Raw genomic sequence first — 22,826 nt, 5'->3', positions numbered from 1 at the left:
ATGAGAAGAATTATTATTCTTTTAGTGCAGTGAGAACCAAACACATCTGTACAGGATATTGTTGTGAACTGTTCTGACCCTCATTTAAGAGGGTTGCTTCTCAGTCATTCATTGAGGAGGGAGTTTTACCCTTTCATGATGGATTCACTGCTGGTTCTGAAGTGACTGAGGAAGGTTTTGGCCTGAAAGATATTGATGTGCAGTTACATAAAGTCTTTGTGGAATGAGACTTGGTATAAGGTGAAGGTGGTTGACTTTCTCATGGGAAATGATTTAACCAGTGGAAAGTTTTTGGCTGCATCTGAAGCAACAGTCAAGTTAAACAGACAGTGTCTAGATGAGCTTGTTTGGATGTTTCTAACCAGTTACTGGATCTGTGCGTAAATGTGACCAGGATGAGGTTGATTTTCCGGTTTTCTTTCTGATCATCGTGTTGATCATTTGTGTTCTTCAGAAGTGGCAGATGATGTCAGTTCAAAGACTGTTACTGAACTGGAGCACCCGTCTTTGTTCTGTGAACAGCTGACTGCTGAGCCAAAAGGTGATGCCAGCTTATCTACTTTACTCAAAGCTCCAGTGGTGGGAGATGATGCTCAATCTTTGTCAGTGGATTATTTTGTAAGATCCAGATCCACAACTAAAGCCTCAAGCTGAGCCATGTGAAGTTGATGTGTCCCCCAGTGACGCTGTCCAGTGCTGAAGTTACCTCACCTTGTGTAAGCCAGGCAGTAGAGAGAGGTTCAGAGGAGCTTTCCGGTGCTGAAATGAGTGACTGTAGTTTGTCAGTGTCCTTGACTCAAGTGGCAGTTATGATTTAGTAAGAGGCAGATACAAAAATAATACTGAGCAGCAGTGGTGATTTTGGTTTGGAAATTTTTCATCCCATAATGTAATCCAGAAAACCACAATCAATACCCTCACAACAAAAACACAGTAGCAAGTGAGAGAGGGGACCACAGCACCTGAGAATAAACAGGTGATGACAAATTACATCTGAATAATGGCATCACACAAACAAGACCAATCTGATAATATATCATCATATCTATAGCTCCACAAAACAGCTGTCCTATTTCCTTATCACCAGCTGCTAGAGGAGAACTTCCTTCAGGAGCCTCTCTGGTTTCTTCAAAGATGATTTAATACCAGGAAGCAACAACTGCAGAGGAAGAAAGAACTGTGAGGACAATCAGATCAGGCATATTATTTTTTTCTTGGCATTGGTCTCTGTCAGCTTCCTTCTTTTTTCAACAGAACTAACATCCCATCCCTCTGTTTAACACTTTGACACATCCTGTTCAGTATTGTGATGGCAAATGTCAGCATGAATAAAGATATTTATCTACGACACAAGTTAAATATTAAGACTTTTTATACACGACAGTGTTCAGTGAATATATATATATGTATAGTAAAAGTCTTCCAGTCTTCAGCTGAGCTTGTTGCTGCTGACTGTGACCATAGACTGTTGATTGTGACACATGGGGGCAGTGCTGCACACAACAAAAGCACTAGAAGAAGAAAGGACAGTAAGAATGCAGCAAAAGCAGCACAAGAGACACAGACTGATGGAAACCAAAAACACTTCCATGAAACTCAACAATCATTCAGTCATTTAAACATTGAATTGACTTTAATGAACTGAGTTATTGATGAGACTAAACAGAAATAAAGTAGAATATACATTATGTTGCAGTCTATAGATAGATGGTGTATTTGACCTGCAGATTGACCACATCAATGCAACAACAATAGATATAATAATCAGACAGTATCATCAGTGTTGACATTGATACAGACATTAAATCCAGATGAGGTCATTCTTTCATCTGATCTTCATTAATGACTGTGTGTCTGATGTCTGGATGGCAGCAGTTGAATAAATGTCATCAAACACATGTTTACAGATGAATGTTGTTTTTCATGTTGTTGTCCAGACTTGTCTTGTTTCATTGATGATGCACTTCTCTTTATGGACCTGAAATCAAACAATCTGGGTTTGTAATTTACTGTTTTGATTATTGTGTTTCTTCACACTTTATTAACTCTGTAACATTATCAGTGAAATCTGAGAAGGAAACAGGGTTGCAGAGACTCTCCTCCAGTCTCACCCAGGTGGGACTATTTTTGGCCAATGAATCAGAAAATTATAAAACGCTATACCTCCACTCTGGCGTACAAAGACACATGGTGTTTGAATATCTTCCATGGGCTATGTTCCACGCTCTTCAGCTGTTTCTATCCAGTCTGAAATTGTTGGACACTTGTTACTCACCCATTTCCTGGTTGTTGCTTTTTTTGCTCCATGTTAATAGTAACTGTAACAAACATCTGTCTTGTTTATTTCCCTCATTTGGGATGTTTCCTAAATATATTACGCTGAAATTGAGATGGGTTTGCAGGTTAAATATTGATCTGATTACTACTATTACATCTGCCCAGTATGAAGAAATATTAGGACGTTCCCAGAATATGTGGAAATGGACAGCAGCTATTGTACCACACCCTCTCCAACGTTGTCCATGGTCTGGATTGTTGGTCTGTGAACTTTTCATTTTAAGAGTTATGAAGAATCTTGCCATGTTTTTCCCAGGTACAGTGTGGAGAGGCCTCTGTCTGTTTGTAAAGCTGAGGAAATCCTGGAGATCAGTTTTCTGCTGGGGTTTCCTGTATATGCATTGGTGAATATCCCATCAGATTCCCTCCCTCCTCTTCAGGAGTTTTAATAATCTCTCATTTCAAAATATCTAAATAAATCCTGTTTTTTCCTGAGTTGTTCAAACCCTGAGTTAAACCCTGAGTTAGTAGAGACCTTACAGTATGAGGTAATACTCGATTTATCCAGGATGTAAATCTGCTGTCCAGTTTGGCTGCTGTGAAATCTGTGTCAGATGTCACCCACTGTCATACTCATGCATTTCTTTCAAATTTTGGGTCTTTGAGGTTTTGTGCCAGATCTTTAGAGGAGTCACAGTCCAACAAGTCCTTATCGTTTGTGCATTAAATGATGATGTGACATATTTTCATTCATTCATTTGAAAATGACTCAGTTACTAAACATTTTACCTTTAGATGAGTCTGGATTCACATTCTAGTAGTCGGAGCTCTTCCCTGGATCACCTCGTTTTCCTGTAAAGATTACACAGAAACTAAACCTTTAACAATATAAACAAAGTCTGTTACTTTGTGTTAATTCCACATGTTCTGAGCTGAGTTTAGAAAGTGAAATTAAACAATCACAGTCTGCATGTACAGGTATGGTATTCAGGTGTCCACAAACTTTTGGTAAAGTTACATACAGTATGTGGTATTGTAGTTTTCAACTGAGAATTTGCAGTAATTGACATGTGTAATGTTTTGTGTACTCACTCCTCTGTCCAACATCTCTGAGCTCAGTCTGAGATTTGACATTTGTGGAGCCACCGAAACTGAAATCAGAACATTTTAACTGGCTTGAATTTCAATCATATGATGTTGGAGAGCTGTGAATGGATCAAAGTTCATACTGTACCATCTCCAGTGTTTTCAGGACCTCTGAGTGACTCATAGACACAAGCATCACCTGTAGGTCAGTGAAAATCAGCACAAAGGAAAATCATTTTAAAGAAGCTGATTTAGTTGAGCAGGAAACATTGTTATTATTAATGTAACGGCTCATGAACTTGAAGCACATTGCAGCTCTGGAAGCAAGTTTGTTTGAACGGAGAGCTGACCGTGGAGAAGAGAGGAGTATATGTGCTGCTGATTTTCATCCTGGCTGACAGTCTGGACTGTGGCAGGGATCTGACTGGTTCTCTGAGACTGGCTCCATGTGACACATGAAAAAGATTCAGGATTCACGTTATTGTAGTCAGAGCTCTTCTCAGTGTCATGTCTCCCTGTTAAGATAAATGCATCAGATTATTTAATGACTCTCACACTCTATGTACTATTAGAGGTTGGTAGTTGTGATAACAACTAATATATTCTCATACTTGATAGTTTTAGTAGTGACTCCTCACCTTGAAGCTGAAGATGAGATGTAATATTTCTGGATTCATGGTCTGGTTCCCCTGAAATCAGAATGTTCCATGAGTTTAGATGAGTCACTGATCATAATCTAATGTCTGACAGCTCCACATGAATCAAAGTTTCTACTGTACCACTTCCTGTGTTTCCAGAGCCTCGGATTGATTCATAGACACAAACATCAGCTACAGGTCAGAGAAAATCAAGACAACATCCAATGAGTCACTTGAGCTTTTGATGGAAAAGTCAAAGTGGGTGTTAGAAATACTTGTGAAAAGAATGAGTGGAAAGGCTGACCATGGAGAAGAGAGGAGTAAACTTGAGTTTCATTCTGGTTCACTGTTTGCTGTGTAGCAGAGCCTTGGTTGATGTTCAGAGACTGAGAGAGACTAAAGCATGAAGGAGTTTAATAAGGAACATGGAAAGTATTGTTATGATGATCAAGATGAGACAAGAGTGTTGGACCAACCTGTTACTGCATGCATCTGGAAAAGAGACAAATACAAATATGTGTACAAGTGTTCTTCACTTCATGTCATAAGATCAGAATTCATCAGTGATTTTTAGTAAATGATCAACTGGAAAATGTCTCACCCTTTATTTTTCTGCAGCAACAAAGAAGCAGCAGCAGGAGAATAATCAGTGAAATTCCACAAACCAGTCCAACGATCAATGGAAGAAGAAATGAAGAGCTCTCAGACCTGGACACTGCTGTAATTAATAATGAGCTTCAATTAAATATGAGTATAAATCAACTTAAGAAATGGTCTTTTCATATGACGACTGCTACTATTAAAAATAAACTGAAAACTAACTCACATGTTACAGCCATCCAACTCTGTGGTGATTGTTTTCCTGAGGACTGACACTTGTAGAAGCCTTCATCTGACTTTGACACTGCAGAGATGTTCAGCTCCTCTCTGGTATCATTTTGGATGAGTTTGTCATTGTGATAGAAAAACACAGTAGAAAGAACATTTTGTGTCTTCAACTTGCAGCCAAGAGAAACAGAATCTCCCTCAGTGACAGGATGGACAGGGCTCACCAGGATGATACCATCAGCTGGAAAACAGTCAAACAACATGACATTTAATGTAGAGATCAGCAGATTCAGGGTGATGACAGTAACATGTGATTAATACTCACTCTGTCCAGTGATGTTGACTGCGTTGCTGAAAGCTGATCCAGACTCACACCAGTACACTGCATTACTGTCCCCTAACCTATTAACATTACATGTTGATCCAGTCGTTGTCCCCCAGGTAGAACAGTGTGACAGGACGCCATCATCAGTAAACCTCCTCACTCTCCACTCAGTAGAGTTTCCCTCACAGCTCAGAGAGACAGAGTCAGAGGTGAAGTGCTGCACTCTGTCAGGATTCACTGTGAGAGACGCTGATGAATGGAAATCTGACAAAGAGTCAAAGCAACAACAGTGACATTCATATTAAAACGGCCACAATGCAAATACTTTTGCATAATTGCTGAAAATAAGTGCAAACGTGTCAAGCTGCAGTGTTTTGGTCAAACTATTTTTTTCTACTATTTCAGTTTATTTTAGTTGATATGCACCAAGCAGCAGTGTGTAAAATGAGAAACTACATGTGTACTCTGACAATCTGATCAGTTAGAGCAGTAACATGAGCAAAGATGAAGAGTAAAGACTCAAACACATGTCGTTCCTTAATTAATTAAAGTCATATTGTTCTTTCTTTTCTCCTCTTTCATTTATTTGTTTACTTTTCCTGTGTAAACATGTACTTTCTTCTAGACCCAACCTACACCCACTCAACACAACACGACACGACACAACACAACACAAATAACCTCCTGTGTTTTATAGACGACCTGTACCAGTTTATTTTGTCTCTGTCAGAAAAAAGCTTCAAAGTCTTGAAACTCTTTTTTGTGTTTCTCATTTTATCCATTTTGAAAGGAAAACATGATGGTTAAAGAGAATTAGTTTGAGGTAGGAAAAAAGGAAATATCATACTAACATTAGAGGAACATAAATATGCATTCATTGAATTGTAAATATGTGTTTTAGTTTTCTAGATACTGCATGGAGGTCACAGATAAAAGGTGATTAATAAAAGTAAAGACATAACATCTAGTTATTGAGGGAACAGATGGAAACAGACTGACCTCCAGACCAGACAAACTGAGGTGGACTGTAATCAGTGTAAAACACTGGCTCTCCTCTTCCAGCTCTACACACATATCCTGCTGTGTGTGTCTGTCCATCAATGATGTAGGAATCTTGTTCAGTTCCATTGATGCTACCAGGAAGCAGCTCATAGTTGTAATATTGATACTTGTGTGATAGATCAGGAACAGCTTTATACCAGTAAAACCTCCATCCTGCAGATGGATGTTCAACCTCACAGCTCAGAGTTACTGAGGCTCCAGGACTCAGCCATGATGGAGACACAGAGAGGACAGGTTGTTTATCTGTTGAAAGAGGTTTTATGAGAATGAAAACATGTTACTATGTACTGATGGTAGATTACATTCAACATGTGTGTCTGGTGAAGTTGGTATTATTTATCTTAATATGATTGTCTGTGATCTCTTAATAAAATATATATGATATAAATATGAAGTTACAGTTAAATACGTGATGACTGGTGAACTATGATGAGACTTACTGATGAATACAGTCAATGTGAAGGAATCACTCCACTCTGTTGAAGACTGTTGTTCACTTTTCATTCTACCTTTACACTTGTAGTCTCCAGTGTGGAGTGAAGAATCAGATTTAATCCTGAACTCATTTAGATTTGGAGGTTTGTATGAACTGGTAGATCTCCATTCATACTCCCACTCAGTGTCTCCTCCATGGATCTCACATCTGAGAGTAATCTCCTCTCCTCTGTAGATCTGAGGCCAGTTGGGTTGGAGAGTCACAGTCACCTTGTTTGGATCTGGTCATGTTCAAGATTCATAAATAAAGACACAAAATTCAACATCAAACAGACTGACTTGATGTGTCCATAGATAGACATTGGACGTCTGCATTTTGTGGTTCCTCCTTTTTTCAAACTCACCATTTCCATTGATCCTGACTGAATCACTATACTCTGTGTAGTAAACTGTGTCTCCTCTTCCTCCTCTGCACCAGTACAGTCCTTCCTGTGAGACTCTCATTTGTCCATTTGAATAGAAACCAGCATGTTGTGTGGTCAGAGGTTCAGAGGACCTCTCATCTCTGTACCAGTAGTATTTCCATCCAGATGATGGCGTCACTGAGCAGGTCAGGCTCACACTGCCTCCTACTGGAATATCTGTGGTGTGAGCACTCAGTCTGGCCTTTGGTTTAGTTGCTGTTGAGTTTAGAAAAAAAGTAATGATTGTCACTGCCTCTAACTTGTGTAAATCACAATTAATTATAGAAAAGTATGTAAATTCCAAATCTCCAGTCAATGGTTTATGTTATTTTTTGTTTATTTTTCACAGTTAAATGTGTGTTTTGACAAATAAAATTGTAATTGTAATAATTTTGACATTTATTTTAACAAAAGTGATGTTGTTGTCATCCTTATACTGACTGACCATTCATTCTACAGACTGGCTGTCGTCAGGCCAAACTATTTATCAGCTACTGACGATCAAGTCAAACTCATGCACTGTAAAAAAAAATGTAATATAACGGAATTTTAATGTTTATTTTAACAGATTAGTTTTGTATTATTTTTTGAAACAATCTGGACAATCAACGAAAAAGACTGCGATTTTACAGGTCAAATGTAAAATAACATGAAATCACTGTAACTGTGAAAATACGTGTGAAAACATGATATTTCTGTTCTGGAAATACAGATATTTATTGTTAAAATATGTTCACAAATGTATCGTAATTTTACAAATATTTGTCTTTTATTACATGGAATAAACTGTAAAATTAAAAAAAAACTTAAAACCTCAAAATCATTTAAAATTACTGAGAAATTAATAGTAAAATAACTATTTAACACTGTGTGTACATATATATATATATACACACACATATATATATATATATATATATGTACACACATATATATATACAACCCAATGTAAATCACAACGTCTTGAATTATTTATTTTTATTTTTTATTTTTATTTATTTTTTTCATCTTGAACAAAACACGTGTAATCAGGAGACATTTTACTGCTGCAACGTCTCCCTGCACAAACACAAACGTGAACGCGACATGTCATTGGAGTGCATGCTTTGAAAAGCGCGGGTCCCATTTGGATTGGTCGACAGAAACGGTTGGAGAAGAAGAAGAAGACATGCCATTGGCTGTTGGGAAACTGAACATCCGTCTTTGACGTTACGCTTAACAAAGTCAACAACCACCATGCGGCTGTTCCCGTTCGGTCACAGAAACTTGGAGCAAACAGCAGCTAATGTCGAGGCTGGAGGAAGGACGACGGCAGAAGGCAAGTATCAGACTGAAGCTTAGTAGTATTAGCTTTATTTACCACCATACCTCTGACTTTACTCAGTCGACAAAACGAATCCGCTAGCATGTCGTCAATTGAAATGTTAGCTAACTACGATAACAAAAGTATTGCCGGCGGCGGCGGCGGCGTCTTCACGTGGCGTCTGCCAGTGTTAGTCATAGATATATATCTATGACTGTTAGTAGTCAGCCAGACCAACCACTTTTTATTTTATTTGCGCTAACGTTAGCTTAGCACTTAACAGTGAGTCATTACGTTTACTTTTGTGAACTAACTGACACAGGCGGAGAGAAAGAAGAACAACATTTGTTTAGAGCTGCAACAATGAAGAATAATCGATTATCAACCCCCTTCTACATTTTCACAAATTTTTTGGCCATAACTTTTACTGCGTGTCTTGAAATGGCATGATTTCTGGCTAGGATAGGAAGCTGGATTTTATGGAACGTGTCAAAGTCTTCTTTCCACACAGACTGCTCCTACTCCTCCACTTGCAAGAGTCGCTAATAAGCCATTTTAAGTGGATTTTCTTCCAAAGAAGAGAGAACAAATGTTTCATAAATGATACTGAGATTTAGTGATGGTTCATTTCAACCAGTTACTCTTTCTTAAAACTAATGTTTTCATCTTCGTCTTGCCTCTCACAAATATAGGAGGAGCGACCTACTCTGCCTTTTTCAAGGTTTTTCAAATTTTAATTTTGGTGCAACACTAGTCAGTGGTCTACATGAAATTCAAAACAATACTGAAAAATATGTAAAGGATAAGCTAACGATCATCTTCTAGTTTATTGAGGGGAGATCTGCTAACACAGTTTAGGTCGACTTTTTCACAACCAATAGCATTTATTTTGATTTTGGCAAATTTCATGATTCATCACTTTTTTTTTCTCTCTGCAGATAAGTGGTGAGAGTTGATTTCATGGCATAACACAGTGAAGCAGTGCGCTCCGCCCAATGTTGAGCAGCTACCGAGATGCAGTGGAAAGGCACTCAGTACAAAAAGAGACTCTTTCTGTGTTCAAACCAAGTTGAGGCACTTGAATTCAGACATATTGAGCTCATGCTTATGATGTAGGACCAGCACGTATACTTTGTTACACCTCATGATGTGTCCTATGTGCCAGCATTTGCATTGTATGAAGTGAAACAAGCATGAAATGTTGGAAGCCTGAGCAGAAACTAGATTATTACCATTTGCATGTGTACAAGCTTTGTGGGACAAGAGTAATTTCACTTAAGCTTAGCATTGTTGACTCCGAGTCATCTGGAGTTTGAAAGATTAAAATCTGACAGTAACAGTATTTTTCATCCGTTCTAGTCCTCCTAGTCATGGATGCAGAGAGTCCGCTTCTGTCTTTCATCAAATCAGTGCCTAAACTGAGAGACCCTGAGCCTTTGCTAGAGCATCTGCAATGTGTAGGAGTTGAGGACCTGAGCTACCTGCAGGAGAGTGACCTCCTTTCTGTCCTCAGACCAGTTGAAGCCAGGAAACGTCTGTCACTGCTCAAAAAGACAAGTATGTATTTCAGTTTGTACAGAATAAATTTTTCACATTAAAAAATATGCGTAGTCAAAATCTACTTATTAGGTCCACCTGTTCTAATCAATGCAGTCCAATACAGCAGTTCTACTATGAATTATACTTCAAAGAATCTTCTCTACATTTTTGTTGATGTTTTGAAAAAGGTGATGACTATACACTACACCTTGTTCTTCATTGATTTCATAGTGGGTCTTAGTCGTGGTGTACTGCCTTATATTGAGAAAAGAACAGTTTAAAATATGTTAATGGCTACCGAGGGTAGAATTATGTTAGGTAATAATATACCCACATTGAGCTATGTGATGTCTGTGTTTAAATATTACTACCATCTGTCCTTTAGTAAGGCCAACAACATGTCTTGGACAGTCCTCCAAGCAGCCAGAGCAAACAACAGTTGAGCAGAGCCAGTACCAGTACAAGTCCAGTAACATAGTCTGACCAGATGCCCCTCTCTGGTGAGTACATGCATCTGTTGCACACAATTACTCTTTTGGGTTAGATGGGCTGAAAAATAACAGAATCTACCTGTAACTTAGTGTAATATAGTACTAATCAGCAGCAGTGAATTGACAGTGTGCTTATAAATCAGTATCATCAGTTGGGTCTATCTTCTCTAAATTCAAATTATTGTTGTATACTGTTATTACATCTAATCTAATATAGCCTACAGCCTTTTTAAATAAAATAATGCCATTAAAACAACTAATAAGAGTACATTTCTGTAACTTTAAGCATTATTATTCATATTACAATGTTAATTTGCCGTCTTTATGGGTAATTTCATTATTTTTAAATGTAAAATGTTTGTAATTAAACATTAAAAACAACGTAAAACAATTAAATATCCATTTGATGTTTTCTAAAATGAAAAGTAAATTCTTGCAATCTAACCAAATATCTAGTTTTGCAACAGTTTATTGACGTGTTTTGAAAGGTTAATCACATTATTTTGTGTCATATACTGTTGTATTACATCAAATATAAATTATTATACAATCTCTTCCCATAAAATAATGTCATTAAAAACGATTAATAACAGCATATTTCTGTAAATTGAGCAGAAACTAATTTTCTGTTATTTTACTGTATTTTTATGGCGCCCCTGCTGCCAGAAATTTACCTTTTTTTTACGATTTTTTTTTTTTTACAGTGTGGTTTAACTGAAGACAGGAGACACTTCTCACACACCTCTATAAGAAAATCAGAATGCACAACAACAAACATGACTTACCAGATACTGACAGTGTGATGGCTTCACTCCACTCTGTTGAAGAATATGAGTCATCTCTGAGTCTACTCCTACACATGTAGTCTCCACTGCTGGACTCAGAAGCAGTGAAAGTCCAGTATTTATTGTTTGTCCAGAGTGTAGACCTGGGTTTTCTCCATTCATACTCCCACTCAGTGTCTTCACCTCCCTGGACCTCACATGTCAGAGTGATCTTCTCACCACTGAATATCTGAGGCCAGTTGTGTTGTTGTGTTACAACAGCCTTGTTGGGAACTGTTTCCACCAGATATGAACAGTTGGGACACAAATAGAAACATGAAATCAACAGAGAAAACTCAACATTGTAGGTTTCATCACTAATTCTAATGATGAAGTCATGAATATTTCAAACTAAATAACTGAACTCACTGATTTTCTCAATGGTGACTAGATCACTGGGATCAGTGTAGAAAAACTGGTTCTCCTCTTCCCCTCTGCACCAGTAGATTCCTCCTTGTGATACATTGATAACTCTGTTTTCTTCATCATTTATGACTTGAACTTCAGAGGTGTCTGTGCTACGTCTGAACCACTCATATTTCCATCCGCAGAGGGCTCCACAGAGCAGGTCAGTGTCACTCTGCCTCCTACTGGTATTGGTTGTTGGTCTGATGTCAGTGTGGCCCTGGGTCTATCTGATGTTATAAATAAAATGAGAAAATGTTTTGATATATGTTCATATCTCTGTCACATCAACCCTGCCACTTTCAGTAAAATATTTTCTGAATTCTTAATTCCCTTTTATTAACTTGACAAAAGGAGGGATGCTTCAACGACCAATGCCTATATTTATAATTATTTTAAATTTACTTTGAAGCAGCTGTGATTTATGTCTTTTAAACATGGTGGCAGAGCTACATGAAGTCATTTTATTTTAAATACACACGTCCGATCAAAGTCTCAAATAATTTTTACTCTATAAAATGAACACACTTAAATAAGACAATAAACAATGAGATTTACCGATACGTTAAAGTGACAGTTTTACTACATTTTGTCTGTTTGATCTCTTGTTGTAACCACAGCACTGATTCTACCACTGTAACCAGGAAAAAGAGGATTTAATGTGTAGCTTTGATCTGTGTTGTTGAGAGTAAATTCTCCACCATCCTTGTTGATTTTATAATGCCAGTCAGTGACTCCTCCTTCCTTCATGTCACATATGAAGGTAACAGACTCTCCAGTGAACAAAGGTGACCAGTAGGGGTCAGTAGTCAGCACAGCATCTACAACCAAACACAAATATTCTCCTCAATTTTACTCAGTTAACAACATAAAAAAAAACTGCTTCTATTTTACTCTACAATCTGTTTAGATACAAAGATTAAAGTAATAAATATACTGACGAAACAATTCAGGGATGAATTACTTTTCAGACTAATCTTGAATGAATAAAAATAATAAATAGAGAAACTGCCCCTGAGCATGTCCACAGTAGAGGAGTGTATCCAACACTAAAAAAAAAAGTCAAAACTTCAACAGTAAAGAAAATTTAAAAAATAACTGGGCTTCTTATGACATTTCCAGTTCCATAGGGGACCAGAATAGTGAATAAAATGGAACAAATGAAGAACCAATATTATCTGTCTGGACTATTCAAACAGTTGTTGGCTCCTAAACTACATCAGATCACCTGTCAAAACCCTGCCTACATGTATGAAGATAAATAGTTGGTACCACAGGTCAACAACAGCACACACAGAAAAGTGTGCCCCATCCTCACATCCAGCACTGACACTCTGTTGTTGTACCTGAGAATACTTCCTGTTTGTATGAAGAGAAACTTGGAACTGCAGTTATGAAGAGAAACAGTGAACTGTGAGGACAAAAAGGAAGATTCATGCCCAGTATGAGATCACTGGGGTTTGCAAATTTGTTTTATTTCTGTCCTGTTAGCCCAATCCACCTTCCTTCTGTCTTCACAAAACCTCAAAGCACTACACTGGGTTTGACCCCCAGAACACGTGACACTTCCTGTCCTCCTACGCAAATACAAACTCAGTTCACACTTGATTCTATCAAACCTACAACCATACGAACTTAGAGTAAATGTTTATTTCAACACTTTACCTAAAATCTAAATATATTGTGTGTGTTATATTGTATATATCCAGTGCATCATGACTGTATTGAGTTGTACTGTGTTTGTCTGAGATCACGTACTGACAACGTGTCACTCTGCTTCAGACAAAGATTTCAACTTCATACCAGGAAGCAACAACTGCAGCATCTGAAGAGGAAGAAAGAACCGCGATAAAAGAAGTTACACTTCACATCAATATGAGATCATCCTCACATCCAGCCCCCACAACATCTCAGACCACTGCTCTGGGTTTAACATGTTGACGCCTCCTGCCAGCTACTGCTATAACAAACTATGTTAACTCTGATGGAAAAAGATGATGTAGAACTAGTCAAACGTGAGGTCATAGACAATGAGTGTGGAAGTGATATTCACAGTTGCTTTATATCATTTTATGTCTGACTCCTTGAAAAGATCATTTCTGATCATAGTTATCAAGACTTTGTTGCACTATGCACATAGTCGTATGATGCAGTGAGTAAATATCAAACAGTAAAAATGAAGAATGTTGCATTAGAGAAATGTCTGCTTCAGAAAGTCAAGTAGTTTGTGCAGAAACCCAAAACTGTTTCTCTGCTGTGTGCTGAAAGCTGAAAAGCATCAAACTAGTCATCTACTGAACAGCAGACGTTTAGTTGGAACCTCAGGCGAATTTCCTCTTTTCAAGGTGCCCTCAGATAGAAATGATGAGGTCATTGATTGTCAGTAGATAGAAATAAACCTGTAGCAGAAATGGACAGTTAGTAACTACATTCTTTATACTCATGGAGACATGGCACTTAGATCAGACACAAATGATTCTGGGGGTCATATATTAGGTATGTTTATTAATGTTACCATGACAACAAAAGAAACTATGAACAGAAATATGAACCTGTGTATTCTTTGAACACTTAGTTACTGAGTGTACAATAACAAGGTGTGTTTATTCATGGCACTAGCCCAGTTTGATCAAAAGTTAGAATTTTAGACTATATAAACAGTAGTAGGGGGTCCCTGCTCCATCTTTCTATCATTTGTGGTCCCATCCTGACCACATTTTACAGAGGGACCATAGAGAGCATCCTGAGCAGCTGCATCACTGTCTGGTTTGGGAAACTGCACAAGATGCTGCAGCAGATAGTGAGGACAGAGAAGATCATCAGAGTCTCACAACCCTTCATCACAACTTTTACACCACACACTACATCCACAAATCCACCAGCTCATGGATGAGCCCACACACCCCTCCCCACACTTTCTCCCCCTTTCCCAAACGGGGAAAAAGGTACCAGAGCATTCAGGCCCACACAACCAGACTGTGGAACAGTTTCCTTCTCAAACCATCAGACTCTTGGACGACGGAGCCCGGACACAAACACAAACACATAAACACACTCACCCACAACCACAATAATTCACAACTATACTCATAACCTGTCAGTCCTTTGCACAATCTTTGCATCCCTTGCACACATGATGCTGCTAATCAGTCAAATTTTTCCCAACATCCTAACTCAAAATCTGTTAGTCTATTATCAGTCTGTGCTGCTCTCTGTTCTGTGTAATGTCTTTTTCTAGCTGCATTGTCCTCCCAAGTGTTTTGTACTGTTTGTGTTGTGTGTTTGTCTCTTGTTCTTGCACTGTTGACACTGTTTTCTGCACAAGCTTGCACACATCCTCTTATTTTTCAGTCCCTTGTAGGGGCTACGGGGCAACGGCCGAGCCTCCAGTCTACATCTTGCTGCTGTAGACTGGAGGCTCGGGGCGAAGCCGTAAGAGACAGAAGTCGTGAAAAACTGCGATAAACTTTCCATTGGCCACAATTTACACACTAGAGACATGATTTTTTCCACAGCTGTAGACAAACTTGTTGTGTCTCTCACAATGTGCTCGGCAACGCAGTAAGACGTGCAGAAATTAAACTGTGAGCCTCTGTTCGCGGTAAAATACCTGTCTGCTCTCCATTCACTCCAATGCAAAGATTTTCTGAAGAAAGGAGCAGGGACCTTTGTGTTTAACTCACGAGTGTGTCCAAAATATTTGCCCCAGGAGGACAAAAAACATATCAAAGTCTTCAGGAATGTCTTAGGACGCCCACGGTCTGCTTGTTTTTCTGATAGGAGCTACCGTTTTGTCACAGTGAGCCCAAATGTGAGACCAGCGAAAAGGGGGGAAATCTCGCTCTTTTCTGTGTCCCGGCTCCGCGCGCTTCTGTCGTCATTGACGACCACTGTGTTGCCACGGCAAACCCTGAGCTGCAGCTCTGAGCCACAGCGAGACCATTTCATTAATCAGATGTTTCTGCTTTAATACAGATGATCCCGTGTCCCATACATTTATGTTACAACAACACACACCAACACACACACCTCCCCACCCACACAGGTAACTTAGAAATTTTACAGATACACAACATGCGTGGCAAAGGGGCCCACACACATGCACACACAAATACACAGGAAACTTTATGTTAATACAGTTACAAAAACACACAGGAAGAGTAGTAGGATACACAAACATGGGCATTAATCTCTCACACACGGGCTAACTGTGCTAACCGGAAGCTAACTGTGCTAAATGTAGGCTAAATATGCTAACTTACAACAACATTGTGTGATTGAAGTACCACACACACATGCGCGCGCAAGCACGCACTACTCACCCTCACCCACCCACACACGCACACACGCGCGCAACACACACATAAACACACATGTAACTTCATGTTACTGGAGACACATACACAGGCACACGCAAGCGCGCCACGCACGTACACACATGCACACAGGAAACTGTGGAGGAAACACAGGAGTAATGCGCGCAAAAGCGCACATTACTCTCTCACACACAGGCTAACTGTAAGCTAACTGTGCTAACCATAAGCTAATTGTGCTAAATGTTGGCAAAGTGTGCTAATTCCCATGTTGACAGACACGGTACCCCCGGCATTAGCTCCCGTAGCCACTTCAAAATTTACCAGAGGGAATTTTCTAGTATTGTACTTAGTCCTATGTCTTCAAGTAGCTCCATGGTCCTGGAGGAACGTCCTCTCATCCTCTCATATATGCTTGAAATGACAATAAAACCTCTTGACCTTTGAAATACAAGCATTTTGTTTGAAGAGAAACTTTAAATTGTAGCCTATGAAAAGAAACAGTGAACTATGTGGGGATTTACTGCTGAATCATTTTCTGTTTTGATTAGTCCCACTTCCTTTGCTGCATTAAGAAAAAGGGACTCACACCACTGCTTTGGGGTTAAACCAGCTCCTTGTCCACTCTGAACTCACAACTATTTTACACACGATATGAACTGAGAAGTCACCTCATTCACTCTAGCTGGACACGTGTAGATTTTTGGAGTAAACTTCTTAGACAACATTCAAAGTGATGTACTTACACAATAATCCCAGGCATGAAGCAAAGTGTGTCCCATCCTCAAAATCCAGCACTGACAACGTGTCACTCCGTTTTAGAGAAAGATTTCTGAGATCGTCTCACATCCAGTCCTCCAACGTGTTCACTCTGCTCTGTACCAAGATAGTCTCTGTCTACTTCCTTCTTTTTTAAAACAAACCTCACCCCTCTGCAGATGGTTTAACATTTTTGTCACCTCCGGTCCAGCCACAGCAAATACAAAACTGAGTTAACCCTTGGTGGTAAAGAAAACATAAAAACAGTTAAATTTGTGATGGAGAAGGCAGAAAGCATTGTAACTTATTTTGCATGTTACTTTATGTTATGTCATTCTATGTTGTCTGTTCATGTGATTAATTTTAGACCCACTACACCCACTCTGTCTTTTTAGCCTTTGTGTGTATATGCAACTATGCACAACTTTTACACTATCCAGTTAATAACCTACATTTTTAAGTAACAATTAGGGATTTTAGATTAAGGTATTAAAATACTAAATAAAAGACTTAAGTCTAGACTGTCCTCTTTCTAGTGTGTTGAGAGACACAAGACAAGTCATCTACTGAACGACAGACATTTAGTTTGAACCTCAGGCTCGTTTCCTCTTTTCAAAGTGTCTCAAATAGAAATGATGAGGTCATTGATTGTCAGTAGATAGAAATAAACCTGTAGCAGAATGGACAGTTAGTAACTACATTCTTTATAGTCATGGAGACACCTACAGGTCAGAAAAACAATGTGCTCTAACAAAAGTCTTCCAGTCTGCAGCTGAGCTTGTTGCTGCTGACCACGCCCGCCCGCCCCTACATGGGGCAAACCCTCACCAGCCCCTTATTTGAACCAATCATACCCTTGTCTTCATCACTGTTGATGAGCCATGTGGCCTTGGATGCCAGATGTGCCACATGGCTCTGGAGCATCGTGATCTGCTCCAAAAAACTTTTCTATTTTGTCCTCAGGTTCAAAACACCTGCATTCATCAGTAGTTTTTGGAATTTCCCAAGGCCCCTAGTTTACAAGGTTACTCCCTCCATTTTACTCCCTTATCTTCTAGTCCACTCTTAAGCTCATTATTCTTTAAAAATAACTTTACCAAGTGCGATAAGCACAACTATCTTCTACCTACACACGTTGCTCTTGTGAGGAATACAGCAGATATACTTTTGGTTCCAGTGCTCTCCCTTTGTGTTCTAGTAGCATATGCCGGGGTGAAGACCCATCATATCAAACTTAATGTTGTAATCAAGCTAATGACATTATGATCGGAACATATCATTGTAACAATCATAACCTTATAATCAAACATGATCAAACTAAAGGTATTATTATTCCATATATCATCATAATCAATACAACCTTATAATCAAACATGACGTCAAAGTCATTCAGCCTGCATCTTATTCATTTATCTTCTTTGTAGCACATCACAGACTTTAAAATGACACTACAGTACCCCGCCTCTCGCCCGATGCCAGCTGGGATAGGCTCCAGGATTAAGCGCTACGGAAGATGAGATCTTCAATTAAAAGGAGGTTATTTTCATTTTCACTCAGTTGTTATGCATGGTGTGTGGATTATCGCCTATAACTTCATTTACTAAAGCTATATTTTGCAACTTAGTTTGTGTGTGTTCTTTCTGTGTTCTTTCTTGTGTGATTATCACAGCCTTTGCCAGGAGTGGGTTTCCACTGCCACAGATGCCACGGACAATGTCACTGTTTGGGAAGCTGCCATTGAGATGCCGAAAGCTTAGTTTATGAACTGTAGCAAACTAACCTAACCTGATGAAAGCTATGTCACTGGAAAGCTAAAATCTTGGACAAGGTCGCCATCTATCACAGGGCTAACACCATTAAACTGGTTAATGTGCAGAGGCAACACTTATGAAAAGGGGTTTAAATGACACTTTACAACACAAGGGGATTGGGGGACATTTCATGTGTGGCACTTGTAGGAGCTTTGCTTTCACTCTTCTGTCCAGTTCATCCCCAAACCAGCCCCAATGGGGTTAAAGTCTAGAGACTGGGCCATGGAGACATGGTCCACTCCTTGTTTTCAAGCTTTCCATCTTGTTTTTTATCCTGAGGTAGTTTCTGGTAGAGCTTGGACTAGAGTTTTGGGTCATTATCTTGCTGTAGGATGAAGCCCTGACCAACAATACCAGAGCCCAGCCAGCATGTCCATGGGGGCCCACAAGGGTAAATATGGGCTATGTGGGCAATGAAATATTGTTATAATGCTACCGTGCAATGACAATAAAGACTCTAATCTCTGATCTCTGAGTGGGCATGGGGGTTGAACTGGGTAAATTTTGCGGGTTTCCCATGTGGTTTGGGGTACATGTGGCCCCACATGTGAAACCCATGTGGGCTGGCTGTATGAGCCCCATAAAGAAGTAAGTGGGCTAAGTGGGCTTAGCATAAAAAGGCCCCATTTAAGGTCCAGTCTGATCCCCCTTCGTGCCCATGTGGGCAAAGATATGAGGCCTACATGGGTCCTGTGCAACTCAGCAAGTCGGTCCCACCTGAAACCCGGTCAGAACCTACTTGATGCCCATGTGGGCAAATGCAGGTGGGGTCACCATGGAAGCTACAGACAAACCCACTTGGGACCCTTATCTGCAGCCCACTTAACCCTTATGGGCCCCACATGGACATGCTGGCTGAGAGGACACTGTGTGCTGTTCGAAAACCTTTGTGTTTTCGAACAGAAAAACATATGTTTCATATGTTTCCAAAAACATATGTTTCTTGAAGAACCTGCCTTCTGTGTTTTGTGGACTCAAACTGTGTCATACTGTATTGTTGGGTTTTTAGGGGTTAATAAGGCCTTCAGCCTGTGTATAACCTTGGGAAGAATCAGGAAGTATGTTACTTACGCTAATCTCACCATATAAGGAGTTGTCTTTGGCTTTGCTACAGCTGCTCACAGACTAGGACACATCACACCCTAATATCTCACACGCTGGAAACCAGATGAAGCTAATTGGCTACACATAGAAACTCACTGACACATGAGAGGCAGTGCTCCTCCCCATTGTCTTGGACAAAGCATTGGCGTGGCGAGCTCCAGCCCTGTACTCCACCTGAAACACGTTAAGGAGCCAGTTCTTCAAGCCAGCGTGCAATCTGCCCTTCCGGCTCTTTGACGGACATTAACCACTGTAGGGCAGAGTGGTCAGTTCGGATAGTGAAGGGCAGGCCGCACAGATAGTACTTGAAGTGGCTTATTGGCCTCATGATAGCTAGAAGTTCTCTGTGTGTCACACAATAGCGCCGTTCAGCTTTGTCGAAAGTTTTACTGAAGTACGCCACCACTTTCTCCCCCTCCGCCCCCACCTGACTCAGCACCGCCCCCATCCCAACATCACTGGCGTCTGTGTCTAAGACGAAAGGCAGGTTGGGGTCTGGGGGGGTGAGGACCGGAGACTCTGTCAAGGCCTTCTTCAAAGAGCTAAAGTCCTGCTCGCACTCAGGAGTCCCAGAAAAATCACTGTCTTTCTGCTGCAGGCGGAACAGGGCTGCAGCTATGCAAGAGAAGCCGCGCACAAACCGCCTGTAGTAAGACGCCAGTCCGATGAAGCTCTTCAGCTCATGCAAGTTAGTGATGACCGGCCAGTCTCTCACTGCTTGTACCTTCTCCTGTAATGTTAGAGCACAAATGTCCTTAAAGCCCAGCAATAACTGCCACAACTCCTGCTGCTGCCCGGGCTCCAGGTTATCACAGCTGCGCCTCCATATCTCTCGTACTGCTGCCAGTCTGTCCTCCTCACCGGCTGTGGGCTGCTGGTCAGGGGCGGGGGCGGCTCAACAGCGGGATACGGGATGTGGGGGAAAGGGGCGTGGGGAAAAAGCTTGGGCTGGGGTTTTCCGGCCCCTGACGTTTCCTCTGCTGCTCGTGAGGTTGGTGGGTGTGGGCCCTGGGGCCTGAGGGGGGGGCACCATTCCAACTATGGGCCGCCCCGGGAATGTCAGTGTGTTGTTCCCCGGGTCTAACAAACAGCGGGCGGCCCGCAGGAAGTCCAGTCCTAATATACAGGGTCCTGCACTGCTGCAACCCACACTTTAAAGTTCACTGAGAGCCCTCCCACTTGTATAGCCACCACCCCTCTTCCAAGCATAGGGGCTAGCTCACCAGTCACTGTCCGCAGCTTCACCACAGTAGGTTCCAGCTGAATCCCCGCTGGGACCAGGTCAGGTCTCATCAGTGTTGCCGTGGAGCCGGTGTCGACGAGAGCTATACATGGAGCCCCCGCCAGGGTGATGGGGACATGGCAGAAATCCCCCATGTGGGTCCAGCCCACCACTCTGGCAGCCTCTGTGATGTCTCCCCCGTCTGTACAGTTGGGCTCCATCCCGAGGCAACAAAGCATGGTGGGACACAGGGACAGGGGTCTGTGTCGTCCCGTCTACACAGACCCCGGAGCGTTTCCCTGGACACCAGCCTGCTTGAAGTACCCACGCTGATATGACCGGACTGAACCCAACACACAGGAGGGCCTCGACGAGGACGGTTGTTGCTGCACAGCCATTGCAGTGATGCAGCACGGATTAATTCAGTCAGCTCATCTGCCCGATGCCATTACTTGTGGTGTCTCCGATGATCTCTCTTTCCAAGGCCAGCTCCAGTGCCTCTTGCAGATTATGGGGGCGCGCTAGTTGTGTCTGTATGCGCAGCTCCCTGGAGTTATGGCCCGGATGAACTGGTCCCTGGCCAGTTCACTCTGCACTTCAGGGGACATGTTTGCATACGCTCTCCTTGTCAGGGTTTCAATGTCATTAGCCAATGCCCGGAGCGGCTCCCTGGCCCTGCCTCTTCCTGTTTGACAGTTTGAGCACAAAAACACCAGGCTGGTTGCATTGTCCAAAACGGCGCGCAGAGCTCCCACTAAGCTCCATAGTCCTCTCTTTCGGCTGGGCAAAGCAGCGGCAAGCATGACAAAGATTCATCTGTAAGGCACAGGGCCAGCTGGAGCGCTTTAATGTCCTCTGACCAGCCTGCAGCCGGTGCTAAGAGTTCAAATTGGGCGTGGAAGGCCTCCCCAGTTCGCTATACCGGAGTATTTCGGGGTCTTCACTTGAACCTGGTTATAGGGGGCGCCGCCATCTTTGTTTGCATTCAGCTCTGCGGCGCTCGCCGTGCGCGTTCTCCCGCCGGCGCGCTCGGTCCGGGCTAGCCGCGCTAGCGGAGGTTAGCCATTCAAACTTTGGCGGTTATACTTCTGACACCAATGTAGCGTTCGTGACAAATAATGAGGCTTTATTAAACAAACTTGCCTTTTTTTTGCAGAACGTCTTGGTTACTGTCGGCCGTAACCTCGCCAAAACAACAACACGAACAAGCACAATCTCAAACTTCAACTTCACTCTTCAGTCGGGCTCCATTTACTCACACTCAGGCACTCCCCCTCTCCTTCGCTCCCACGCCCCCTCCCTCTCACACTCATTACAACATGTTCACAGACCGTGGGAAAACACAGAACTCTAATATGAACATTAAAACATTGGGAACCTTACTGCAGGATCGCTACATTATATACAGTTAGTGAGGGGTTGCGCAATCCTAGGTGACGCTCATCTCGCTGCTGCCTCACCTTGGCTTAAACATTTGAATGGGAAATTGCGAATATTCAGCAATTTTGAATAAACAATAATCAAAATTGGTGAGGCTAAATGAAAATAATAAATACTTTAAAGTACAAATTATGCATTTTATTTTGTTCCAAGAAAAAGTACACTTACTATTGTTAAACTGTTGTTTAATTTTCATTTATTGTCCTCTGTTATTCTGCTTGTGCCTGGCCCGTACCATTATACTCTGTATTTGGAGCCGTTTAAACACAATGGTGGGATCCTAGTCTGTCCTCACATGGGATTGGCTGCATGAGGTGCCCATCAAGTAAAGTCCCGCCCCAGCCAGCATGAAGTCTCATGGATACATGAGTTTTTTTTAAAGATAGATTGTCAGAGAGCTCCGTCTCTCTCCGAGACAACTCGATCTTTTAATTCGCTACAAATGATCGTCTCTGTTAGACACATCACCAGTTCAGAGAAGCATTGGACTTCGTAACCTC

General features: G+C 41.2%; 1 pseudogene; it reads right to left on the bottom strand.

Moving 5' to 3' along the window:
* Positions 1 to 1,590: 1,590 nt before the first annotated feature.
* LOC125015553 overlaps positions 1,591 to 22,826 on the bottom strand; it is a 36,802-nt pseudogene continuing 15,566 nt past the window's right edge.

Source organism: Mugil cephalus, chromosome 1 (genome assembly GCF_022458985.1).
Source record: "Mugil cephalus isolate CIBA_MC_2020 chromosome 1, CIBA_Mcephalus_1.1, whole genome shotgun sequence".
Taxonomy (NCBI): domain Eukaryota; kingdom Metazoa; phylum Chordata; class Actinopteri; order Mugiliformes; family Mugilidae; genus Mugil; species Mugil cephalus.
The sequence above is the reverse complement of the archived record's forward strand: the minus strand, read 5'-3'. Positions and strand labels throughout refer to the sequence as shown.